Source organism: Coregonus clupeaformis, unplaced genomic scaffold (genome assembly GCF_020615455.1).
Source record: "Coregonus clupeaformis isolate EN_2021a unplaced genomic scaffold, ASM2061545v1 scaf0144, whole genome shotgun sequence".
In the NCBI taxonomy this organism is placed as follows: Eukaryota; Metazoa; Chordata; class Actinopteri; order Salmoniformes; family Salmonidae; genus Coregonus; species Coregonus clupeaformis.
Genome location: NW_025533599.1, coordinates 162318 through 175392, shown reverse-complemented (window position 1 = coordinate 175392; position 13075 = coordinate 162318). Strand labels below are relative to the sequence as shown.

Genomic DNA, 13075 nt, shown 5'->3' with positions numbered 1-13075 from the left:
CAGTGATGTGGACACTGATGAACTTCATGCTCTTGATCATCTCCACTGGAGCCCTGTTGATGTTGATGGGGGTGTAGTTACCATTTTACAATGTAATGTCTGAATCAATAGCAGAAAGTTGTAGCAAACTGTACAATGAAACACAAACACAAACTATTGAATTCCCTTCAAATTGTTAGTGAATTATACATTTTAAACAAATTGACCAAGCTCTTTTGCATGAAATAGCCCTTTGTGATAAATTGCAAGAGACCATCAAACATTTTTCATGAAGAAATCAATTCTCCTGTTCGAGTGCAAAGGTAGATTGTGTGCTGAAATGTCAAACCCATCTCCTCTCTCTGAACAAAGGCATAATCAAACAGCTTTGTTTGTGATTCACAAAATACTACAACGTCTTCCCTCCTCTCCTCCTCATGCACACGTGTACTTGCACGCACACGCAAGCATATAAAGTATTTTTCCCTTAAAAGCTGAACTCCAGGTGATTGACAGCAAGGTTGGCTGCCATTACCACAACTTGTACTGCGAATTAGTCACCAGCGTCACACAATCAGGAAACAAAAGCTTCCTGATTCTAAGAAAGTGTCTTGCGGTGGAGTAGGTCATTTGTACTCAGACATTATCACTACCCACAATGAATCTGTTCAGTTGCTGCTCTAACCCAAAGAGATCGCCACGTCTTGAAAAATGAACACCTGGCCGATGTGTGGGAATCATACATGGGGATGGTATATTTTACGGTAACTCTAGGAGCTCAAAATCTTGTGAACGTCTTGGGGCTTGTAATCAATGAGCATTGTCACCAAATGATTGTAAATAAATGTCCACCTACTTTGAGAGGTCTTTGGAAGAAGAATGTCCAAGGAAGTGTATGTGAAATGTTGCTGCTGTGTTGGAAACACACTTAAACTTAGCCCTTATTCATCACTCCAATTCCATTGCATTACATTTAGCCATTGCCATTGGACGTCCCCTTTAGCCTTATGGGGAAAATGCACCCAAAGCTCCAACACTGTCCAAATGCACATATGCCTGGAACACGTTACAGTTTTGGAAACATTTGGAACTTAAATTTCATATATAATAATAATAGTTTAGGAAAGTTGCACCCGGCTGTATTTTCAAGAACCCGGCCTCCAACCGGGTCTACTCTTCCTCCCCTCCATTTTCCACTTCAAACGTCTCCAATGGAGCGTAACTGCGGATAAAGTTTTGTACCTCAGCTGGGGGCTGTGTTTTTTTTTATTCTGACAGGTGCAACCAGGATGCAACTTTTCTAAACTGCGTACAGTAAGTGTATAGTTTGTGTTTGAAAAATTATTTCTCCCTGATGTGAAAGGTTTCCAAAACTGTATCGCAAGTGAGGATTATTAACGTTTCTAAATGTTAAAACAGAGCGTTGGGATTGTAGTTCATTGATCCAGCTGTGGTCCATACGTTCAATTGAGAACTCAAGGGCTGGGTATACCTAGCCTGACAACTCCCACCAAATTCTTCCGCTGCTCTGTCTTTCACTACATACTTTAGTTTGAGACTGCCATGAAGTCGTTTGTGGTGATGATGGGCACGAGGGGCATTGTACGAAACAAAGTAATCAGCGATTGGATCATCTGTAATCAATCAGTGTATCAAAGCCAATGACACATTTTCAAACCACCACTTTACCCATGTGTGTTCTGGCTCTGGCCCAACGCATCGGTTTCTGGACCAATCAGACGGCCCCGAATGTGTTCACATTCGGTGACGGATCGGGGAGGTACTTAGATCCAGACTCATTGCGGAGAAGAAACTAATGTCCGTGGGTGAGGCGTAGCGTTTGGCCGGAGCAAAGAGTCTGGGTAGCCAAGCAAGGGTATACCCCCCCCTTGGGTTCTCAAGCGCTAACTTAAACTCAGAGGTGCAGAAGAGGTGGGTTGTTGTATTTTCTAAATGAAATGATTATTATGACTAACTGGACACAACAGTGGTCATCATAAACACCTTCATTAGGAATACAAAACACCCTCATAAACAGGTGGACACACATGACTGCATGGCAACTATTTTACATTGGGAAAGTGAGAGATCACCAGGCAGGACCTATCATGTCCACCCACAGGTGTTCCTGCTCATTAACATAACCTATATGTGCCTTCCTTCTTCACCACAAGCCAAAGTTTGGAGGCTTGGAGTCAGACATGCAAATGTTTTAAGAATAAGAGTCAGAGACATTGTTTAAGACCTGCATTTTGGCAACATGTCACTTCTGACCCCTCCGCTGTGTGTGGGTGGAAGCTCCACCGTGATTGGCTGCGGGCCGCTATGCGTTTGAGTGGCAGCCCCTAATGAGTACCCTGGAGAGGTAACCCAACAGCGGTTTGTTTGCAGCTAATGAGAGACTGGAGTAGGAGTGTCGATCAGAGATGTGAACTCTGTTAAAGGCTGCTTTTACCAGGGGTGGAAAGAGGGGAAATAATGTTTCCTCCAGAGTAAGATGTTCGGGACTCTCCTTTGTGTCAGAGCATTGTGTTTGACTCATTGTTCCTGGGCCCCTGCTTATGCTCAGCAGCTATGATCACTGGTGTCAGTGGGAAGGAAGGAGTGCTGGGGGAGGACTGGGAGGCTGGGCCGTGGAGAGGGACATGGTGTTCCCAATTGAGTAATGATATAACTAAACCCACCTGCATCTTCTAATTGATAACTCACAGTATTATGAGTTTGTGAGGTGCAGCACTGCAATGCCTTGGTGAAGAACCTGTTGCAAATTCTCTGTTCACAGAGGCCACTGATGTGCTACCCCCTTTTTCATCAAATTGGGACTAAGAGACACATGACTGGGCTATAGATATACGGCCCCAACTAATCATCACATCAAATAAAGATTGCATGTATAGGGTAGCCTGCCTATTTACTATTATTTTAGACAAGATGACAGCATGTCATATTAATTCAGTTTCTCCCTATAAACTAGTCACCTGAGGGTGGCGCCAAAAGAGCAAAAAGCGCCCCTCACGCTTTTCTCTGTTGAATTGGATTCCATTACACTCAAACTAATGCCAAAAGCTGATAAATTGAATATATCAACAAGTAAATAATCACATATCAACAAGTAAATAATCACATATGTGAGTAGATGTTTTTAGAAGTTTGTGAAAAACATTTATCATGAGGTTATTGACGCATAAAATCACACCTGGAAACTATCCATCTAGAAACGCCTTTCTGGAGATGGAATATAACAAATAACGTATGAGCTTAAGTAGCCTAAAATAATTATTAATTTCAGCCACCCTCTGTTTTAACATATAGCGTATTGTGGAAGTTCCAACATTATGCTTTCGGTAGTTGATCAAATCCCAGTGTAAGTCTCAAGTCATTGTCCAGTGTTCAGCCTGTAGCATAAAGTGATGTGGATGAGAAGTTGCTGAGGCTGAGACAGAGAGCAGAGTTCCGTGGCTGGAGCCCCACCTCCTCCCACGCTCTGGTGTGCGGTCTAGAGAGCAGAGCAAGTACTGAAAAATTACCCTAACTTGCTTTCTCATAGCAAACGTGCTTCGTTTAGGCTACTCTGCGCTGCGACATATTCCGTTTTGAGATTAAGACAAATTAATGACATTTTAACCCGTTTTAAAATAACGTTGAATCTGTATTTCGCAATGATTGAGAAACTTGCACCATATGGATACATCAAAGATGAGCGCATATCTTCGTTAAGGTGCAGTTGCAACATTATTTTAGAGTACAGAAAAGCAATTGAACGTCGAGGCCAGAATCCTACAGAGTTAATTACTATTGATTATTATCTGTAAAAACGAAATAAATATCTTATAGCTTGATTTGTGGTATTTTTCTCGGTCAGAAAAATAGCGTTGTTTTTTTGCCAGCGGTTACATTGATGGCTGCAGAATGACATGGGAATGGATTCCTCGAATTTAAGTGGAAAGTTATCTATGGTCCTAATGGATTTTCTCTCAACTGGGGATTTTTTCGTCTTTGTGATACAGTATTTGAAATCATTCATTGAGACTGAGGTTTGAGGGTTAGATACCTGCCTCTGGGACGACAGAAGGAAAAACATAAACGCTAAACCCAGGCAAGATTTGTGTTACGGGCGAAAGACCACAGGGCAAGCGCATCATAAGAAGTCTTTGGCAAAGGTAAATATATTGGCATAAAACCGGAATGTCTTTCAAGAGAAATGCATGTGCAGTATGTCATGTTTAGGCTGAAAGTCAGCCCGTTTCTCAGCCGTTCTTTCTCTATTTCTAAATGGGAAATTATGTCTGACGATATGATCCTTAATTGCTGTAGGCATAATTGCTAATACATTTGATTTTAGGTCAGCATCTCATGATTTTGCAATAACGATTTTGTGTGACGGTGTTATATCCAAGTACCAAATAACCAGATGCTGTTAATCCACCTAGTTCAATACAGTATAGGCTACAGTCAGTAACTAAATACCCTAGTGTACAATTTTACACATTAAAATATTGATTATGCAAACCACTCCCCATTAGTTCGTTTTCCGAGAATCCGATTAAGCAGGTGCAAGAGCTTGAATCAGACACTTGTTAGACTAAATGCCCTTAAACGTATGGAGTCGTCACTCTATCCCCCACTTCCCGCAGAGATGCTCCTATCGACCAGCTCTCTGCAAACACTGACCAGACATACAGACTATATTCGTTTAGCATCGCCTATCAAGATTACGCTCCCACATATTAAGTCATTTTGACAATGAATGATTTGTTATACATGACTCAAGACGCAGCTCTTCAGTGCGTCATTACATTTTTCAGAGACTGGAAGCATTTAATTAGTGATCCATATCTATGCTCTGTCCATACTGTACCTTCATAGGGGCTACCCCTCCCACAAATATTGACCAACAATACAGAGTATGGGTTGCTTCTCTTGGTGATTAGCTAATACATTATTGTTGTCTTGTCAGTAGGCATATGTTATGCAGTCTATAGGCTGGCTACTCAAATCAATATGAAGTGTATAGACCAGCTCTTCTGGAGTTAGTTTTTAGTCTGAGAATCTAAGGCTGCATTTACACAGGCAGCCCAATTCTGATCTTCCACTAATTGGTCTTAGATCTTTTCACATCAATATCTTTTTCAGATCTGACTGGTCAAAAAAACAGTTAGTGAGAAAATAAACATCAGAATTGGGCTGCCTGTCAGCTGCATTTAGACAGGCAGCCCAATTCTGATATTTATTTTCACTAATTGGTCTTTCGACCAATCAGATCAGCTCTGAAAAAGATCAATCAAACTTTATTGGTCGTGTACACAGATTTGCAGATGTTACCGCAGGTGCCGCGAAATGCTTGTGTTTCTAGCTCCAACAGTGCAGTAATACCTAGCAATATAGAACAATATCAAATCAAATCAAATGTTATTTGCCACATGCGCCGAATACATTTTTTACATTTTTACATTTTAGTCATTTAGCAGACGCTCTTATCCAGAGCGACTTACATGAGCAATTAGGGTTAAGTGCCTTGCTCAAGGGCACATCGACAGATTTTTCACCTAGTTGGCTCAGGGATTAGAACCAGCAACCTTTCGGTTACTGGCACAACGCTCTTAACCACTAAGCTACCTGCCGCCCCAATACAACATTTACATTTACATTTACGTCATTTAGCAGACGCTCTTATCCAGAGCGACTTACAAATTGGTGCATTCACCTTATAGCCAGTGGGATAACCACTTTACAATGTTTTTTTTTTTTTTTTTTTGTGTGTCTATTTTATTATTTATTTTATTATTTATTTTTTATTATTATTATTATTATTATTATTATTATTTATTTTTTTGGGGAGGGGGGTGGGTTGGGGTAAGGGGGGGTAGAAGGATTACTTTATCCTATCCCAGGTATTCCTTAAAGAGGTGGGGTTTCAAATGTCTCCGGAAGGTGGTGAGTGACTCCGCTGTCCTGGCGTCGTGAGGGAGCTTGTTCCACCATTGGGGTGCCAGAGCAGCGAACAGTTTTGACTGGGCTGAGCGGGAACTATGCTTCCGCAGAGGTAGGGGAGCCAGCAGGCCAGAGGTGGATGAACGCAATGCCCTCGTTTGGGTGTAGGGACTGATCAGAGCCTGAATGTACGGAGGTGCCGTTCCCCTCACAGCTCCGTAGGCAAGCAACATGGTCTTGTAGCAGATGCGAGCTTCAACTGGAAGCCAGTGGAGTGTGCGGAGGAGCGGGGTGACGTGAGAGAACTTGGGAAGGTTGAACACCAGACGGGCTGCGGCATTCTGGATGAGTTGTAGGGGTTTAATGGCACAGGCAGGGAGCCCAGCCAACAGCGAGTTGCAGTAATCCAGACGGGAGATGACAAGTGCCTGGATTAGGACCTGTGCCGGTTCCTGTGTAAGGCAGGGTCGTACTCTCTGAATGTTGTAGAGCATGAACCTACAGGATCGGGTCACCGCCTTGATGTTAGCGGAGAACGACAGGGTGTTGTCCAGGGTCACGCCAAGGCTCTTCGCACTCTGGGAGGAGGACACAACGGAGTTGTCAACCGTGATGGCGAGATCATGGAACAGGCAGTCCTTCCCCGGGAGGAAGAGCAGCTCCGTCTTGCCAAGGTTCAGCTTGAGGTGGTGATCCGTCATCCATACTGATATGTCTGCCAGACATGCAGAGATGCGATTCGCCACCTGGTTATCAGAAGGGGGAAAGGAGAAGATTAGTTGTGTGTCGTCAGCGTAGCAATGATAGGAGAGGCCATGTGAGGATATGACAGAGCCAAGTGACTTAGTGTATAGCGAGAATAGGAGAGGGCCTAGAACTGAGCCATGGGGGACACCAGTGGTGAGAGCACGTGGTGCGGAGACAGCTTCTCGCCACGCCACTTGGTAGGAGCGACCGGTCAGGTAGGACGCAATCCAAGAGTGAGCCGCGCCGGAGATGCCCAGCTCGGAGAGGGTGGAGAGGAGGATCTGATGGTTCACAGTATCAAAGGCAGCAGACAGGTCTAGAAGGACAAGAGCAGAGGAGAGAGAGTTAGCTTTAGCAGTGCGGAGAGCCTCCGTGACACAGAGAAGAGCAGTCTAAGTTGAATGACCAGTCTTGAAACCTGACTGGTTTGGATCAAGAAGGTCATTCTGAGAGAGATAGCAAGAGAGTTGGCTAAAGACGGCACGCTCAATAGTTTTGGAGAGAAAAGAAAGAAGGGATACTGGTCTGTAGTTGTTGACATCAGAGGGATCGAGTGTTGGTTTTTTGAGAAGGGGTACAACTCTCGCTCTCTTGAAGACGGAAGGGACATAGCCAGCGGTCAAGGAGTAGACAATACCGTGAAATGCTTACTTACAGCCCTTAACCAACAATGCATTTATTTCTTAATAAAAAAGTAAAATAAAACAACAACAACAAAAAAGTGTTGAGAAAAAAAGAGCAGAAGTAAAATAACATAAAAGTAGGGAGGCTATATACGGGGGGTACCGGTGCAGGGGGGTACCGGTGCAGAGTCAATGTGCGGGGGCACCGGCTAGTTGAGGTAGTTGAGGTAATATGTACAGTGGGGAAAAAAAGTATTTAGTCAGCCACCAATTGTGCAAGTTCTCCCACTTAAAAAGATGAGAGAGGCCTGTAATTTTCATCATAGGTACACGTCAACTATGACAGACAAAATGAGAAAAAAAAATCCAGAAAATCACATTGTAGGATTTTTAATGAATTTATTTGCAAATTATGGTGGAAAATAAGTATTTGATCAATAACAAAAGTTTCTCAATACTTTGTTATATACCCTTTGTTGGCAATGACACAGGTCAAACGTTTTCTGTAAGTCTTCACAAGGTTTTCACACACTGTTGCTGGTATTTTGGCCCATTCCTCCATGCAGATCTCCTCTAGAGCAGTGATGTTTTGGGGCTTTCAACTCCCTCCAAAGATTTTCAATGGGGTTGAGATCTGGAGACTGGCTAGGCCACTCCAGGACCTTGAAATGCTTCTTACGAAGCCACTCCTTCGTTGCCCGGGCGGTGTGTTTGGGATCATTGTCATGCTGAAAGACCCAGCCAAGTTTCATCTTCAATGCCCTTGCTGATGGAAGGAGGTTTTCACTCAAAATCTCACGATACATGGCCCATTCATTCTTTCCTTTACACGGATCAGTCGTCCTGGTCCCTTTGCTTAAAAACAGCCCCAAAGCATGATGTTTCCACCCCCATGCTTCACAGTAGGTATGGTGTTCTCTGGATGCAACTCAGCATTATTTGTCCTCCAAACACGAAGAGTTTAGTTTTTACCAAAAAGTTATATTTTGGTTTCATCTGACCATATGACATTCTCCCAATCATCTTCTGGATCATCCAAATGCACTCTAGCAAACTTCAGACGGGCCTGGACATGTACTGGCTTAAGCAGGGGGACACGTCTGGCACTGCAGGATTTGAGTCCCTGGCGGCGTAGTGTGTTACTGATGGTAGGCTTTGTTACTTTGGTCCCAGCTCTCTGCAGGTCATTCACTAGGTCCCCCCGTGTGGTTCTGGGATTTTTGCTCACCGTTCTTGTGATCATTTTGACCACACGGGGTGAGATCTTGCGTGGAGCCCCAGATCGAGGGAGATTATCAGTGGTCTTGTATGTCTTCCATTTCCTAATAATTGCTCCCACAGTTGATTTCTTCAAACCAAGCTGCTTACCTATTGCAGATTCAGTCTTCCCAGCCTGGTGCAGGTCTACAATTTTGTTTCTGGTGTCCTTTGACAGCTCTTTGGTCTTGGCCATAGTGGAGTTTGGAGTATGACTATTTGAGGTTGTGGACAGGTGTCTTTTATACTGATAACAAGTTCAAACAGGTGCCATTAATACAGGTAACGAGTGGAGGACAGAGGAGCCTCTTAAAGAAGAAGTTACAGGTCTGTGAGAGCCAGAAATCTTGCTTGTTTGTAGGTGACCAAATAGTTATTTTCCACCATAATTTGCAAATAAATTCATAAAAAATCCTACAATGTGATTTTCTGGATATTTTTTTCTCAATTTGTCTGTCATAGTTGACGTGTACCTATGATGAAAATTACAGGCCTCTCTCATCTTTTTAAGTGGGAGAACTTGCACAATTGGTGGCTGACTAAATACTTTTTTTCCCCACTGTACATGTGGGTAGAGTTAAAGTGACTATGCATTAATAATTAATAGAGTAGCAGCAGCGTAAAAAGATGGGGTGGGGGTGCAAATAGTCTGGGTAGCCATGATTAACTGTTCAGGAGTCTTATGGCTTGGGGGTAGAAGCTGTTGAGAAGCCTTTTGGACCTAGACGTACCGCTTGCCGTGCGGTAGCAGAGAGAACAGTCTATGACTAGGGTGGCTGGAGTCTTTGACAATTTTTAGGGCCTTCCTCTGACACCGCCTGGTATAGAGGTCCTGGATGGCAGGAAGCTTGGCCCCAGTGATATACTGGGCCATACGCACTACCCTCTGTAGTGCCTTGCGGTCGGAGGCCGAGCAGTTGGTTAGTCAGGATGCTCTCGATGGTGCAGCTGTAGAACTTTGAGGATCTGAAGACCCATGCCAAATCTTTTCAGTCTCCTGAGGGGGAATAGGCTTTGTTGTGCCCTCTTCACGACTGTCTTGGTGTGTTTGGACCGTGATAGTTCATTGGTGATGTGGACACCAAGGAACTTGAAGCTCTCAACCTGTTCCACTACAGCCCCGTCGATGAGAATGGGGGCGTGTTCAGTCCTCTTTTTGTTCCTGTAGTCCACAATCATCTACTTTGTCTTGGTCACGTTGAGGGAGAGGTTGTTATCCTGGCACCACATGGCCAGGTCTCTGACCTCCTCCCTATAGGCTGTCTCATCGTTGTCGGTGATCAGGCCTACCACTGTTGTGTCGTCAGCAAACTTAATGATGGTGTTGGAGTCGTGCCTGGCCATGCAGTCATGGGTGAACAGGGAGTACAGGAGGGGACTGAGCACGCACCCCTGAGGGGCCCCCGTGTTGAGGATCAGCGTGGCGGACGTGTTGTTACCTACCCTTACCACCTGGGGGCGGCCCGTCAGTTGCAGAGGGAGGTGTTTAGTCCCAGGATCCTTAGCTTAGTGATGAGCTTTGAGGGCACTATGGTGTTGAACGCTGAGCTGTAGTCAATGAATAGCATTCTCACGTAGGTGTTCCACTTGTCCAGGTGGGAAAGGGCAGTGTGGAGTGCAATAGAGATTGCATCATCTGTGGATCTGTTGGGGCGGTATGCAAATTGGAGTGGGTGTAGGGTTTCTGGGATAATGGTGTTGATGTGAGCCATGGTGTTGATGTGAGCCAATATGCTTAACACCCCGGCCATCCTACAATCCAAACTAGATGCCCTCAATCTCACACAAATTATCAACGAACGTACCAGGTACAACCATAAATCCGTAAACATGGGTACCCTCATAGATATCATCCTGACTAACTTACCCTCTAAATACACCTCCGCTGTCTTCAATCAGGATCTCAGCGATCACTGCCTTATTGCCTGCGTCCGTAACGGGTCCGCGGTCAAACGACCACCCCTCATCACTATCAAACGCTCCCTAAAACACTTTAGCGAGCAGGCCTTCCTAATTGACCTGGCCCAGGTATCCTGGATGGATATAGATCTCATTCCGTAAGTAGAGGATGCCTGGTTGTTCTTTAAAAGTAATTTCCTCTCTATCTTAAATAAACATGCCCCATTCAAAAAATACAGAAGTAAGAACAGATATAGCCCCTGGTTCTCCTCAGACTTGACTGCCCTTGACCAGCACAAAAACATCCTGTGGCGTACTGCATTAGCATCAAATAGCCCCCGCGATATGCAACTTTTCAGGGAAGTTAGGAACCAATATACACAAGCAATTAGGAAAGCAAAGGCTAACTTTTTCAAACAGAAATGTAGCACTAACTTCAAAAAGTTTTGGGACACTGTAAAGTCCATGGAGAATAAGAGCACTTCCTCCCAGCTGCCCACTGCATTGAGGCTAGGAAACACTATCACCACCGATAAATCTACAATAATCGAGAATTTCAACAAGCATTTTGCTACGGCTGGCCATGCGTTCCACCTGGCTACCACTACCCCGGCCACCAGCTCTGCACCCTCCGCTGCAACAATCAGACAGCTGATGTTCTGAAAGAGCTGCACAATCTGGACCCCTACAAATCAGCTGGGCTAGACAATCTGGACCCTTTCTTTCTAAAACTAGCCGCCAAAATTGTCGCAACCCCTATTACTAGCCTGTTCCAGCTCTCTTTCGTAACGTCTGAGATCCCCAGAGATTGGAAAGCTGCCGCGGTCATCCCCCTCTTCAAAGGGGGTGACACTCTAGATCCAAACTGTTACAGACCTATATTCATCCTGCCCTGCCTTTCGAAAGATTTTGAAAGCCAAGTTAACAAACAGATCACCGACCATTTCGAATCTCACCGTACCTTTTCCGCTATGCAATCCGGTTTCCGAGCTGGTCATGGGTGCACTTCAGCCACGCTCAAGGTCCTAAATGATATTATAACCGCGATCGATAATAGACAGTACTGTGCAGCCGTCTTCATCAACCTGGGCAAGGCTTTCGACTCTGTCAACCACCGCATTCTTATTGGCAGACTAAATAGCCTTGGTTTCTCAAATGACTGCCTCGCCTGGTTCACCAACTACTTCTCAGATAGAGTTCAATGTGTCAAAACGGAGGGCCTGTTGTCTGGATCTATGGCAGTCTCTATGGGGGTGCCACAGGGTTCAATTCTTGGGCCGACTCTTTTCTCCGTGTATATCAATGATGTCGCTCTTGCTGCTGGTGACTCTCAGAGCCACCTCTACGCAGACGACACCATTTTGTATACATCTGGCCCTTCATTGGACACTGTGTTAACAAACCTCCAAACGAGCTTCAATGCCATACAACACTCCTTCAGTAGCCTCCAACTGCTCTTAAACACTAGTAAAACTAAATGCATGCTCTTCAATCGAACGCTGCTGGCACCCGCCCACCCGACTAGAATCACTACTCTCACGGGTCTGACCTAGAGTATGTGGACAACTACAAATACCTAGGTGTCTGGTTAGACTGTAAACTCTCCTTCCAGACTCACATTAAGAATCTCCAATCCAAAGTTAAATCCAGAATCCGCTTCCTATTTCGCAACAAAGCCTCCTTCACTCATGCTGCCAAACATGCCCTCGTAAAACTGACTATCCTACCGATCCTTGACTTCGGCGATGTCATTTACAAAATAGCCTCCAACACTCTACTCAGCAAATTGGATGTAGTCTATCACAGTGACATCCGTTTTGTCTCCAAAGCCCCATACACTACCCACCACTGTGACCTGTACGCTCTTGTTGGCTGGTCCTCATTACATGTTCGTCGTCAAACCCACTGGCTCCAGGCCATCTATAAATCACTGCTAGGCAAATCCCCGCCTTATCTTAGCTCATTGGTCACCATAGCAACACCCACCCGTAGTATGCGCTCCAGCAGGTATATCTCACTGGTCATCCCCAAAGCCAACACCTCCTTTGGCCGCCATTCCTTCCAGTTCTCTGCTGCCAATGACTGGAACGAATTGCAAAAATCTCTGAAGCTGGAGACTCTTATCTCCCTCACTAATGTCACGAACCGGCTCAAGTTCGTAACAAAAGGGAGACACGTGGAGACAAGGAATACTCAAAGTATATATTTATTAACTAAAGTAAACTAAATCAAATAACAATGGTGTGTGTAATCAGTAATCAGTAGTGTAAGTGAGTGTTTGCATGCATAAATGTAATATGGAAAAGTGTTGAGAGGTGCCAAAGCAAACAACCAAAAAGGCCACAAAAATACCACAACCAAAGTTGGAGAGAGTCTCCTCAATGAATGTGGAAGAGGTCCATTTATGCTGGGACACACCCGGCCCAGGTGTTTCCCATGTAGCTGACGACCCTCCCAACTCCGCCCACCGGCATCCTAATAAGGAAACAAGAGCAAAGAGAGAATACGGCAGACAGAGTGGGAGGGTCATCACACTAACTTTAAGCATCAGTTGTCAGAGCACCTTACCAATCACTGCACCTGTACACAGCCCATCTGAAATTAGCCCACCCAACTACCTCATCCCTATATTGTTATTT

At 44.7% G+C, this 13075-nt stretch overlaps 1 protein-coding gene across 1 annotated transcript in view; it reads left to right on the top strand.

Annotated features, from left to right (window-relative positions):
• Window positions 1-3494: 3494 nt before the first annotated feature.
• LOC121573772 (protocadherin-1-like) overlaps window positions 3495-13075 on the top strand; it is a 138865-nt gene continuing 129284 nt past the window's right edge. The window contains exon 1 of the mRNA XM_041886020.2: window positions 3495-4139. The gene's annotated coding sequence lies outside the window, so the exon portion shown is untranslated. The remainder of the gene's footprint in view (window positions 4140-13075) is intronic.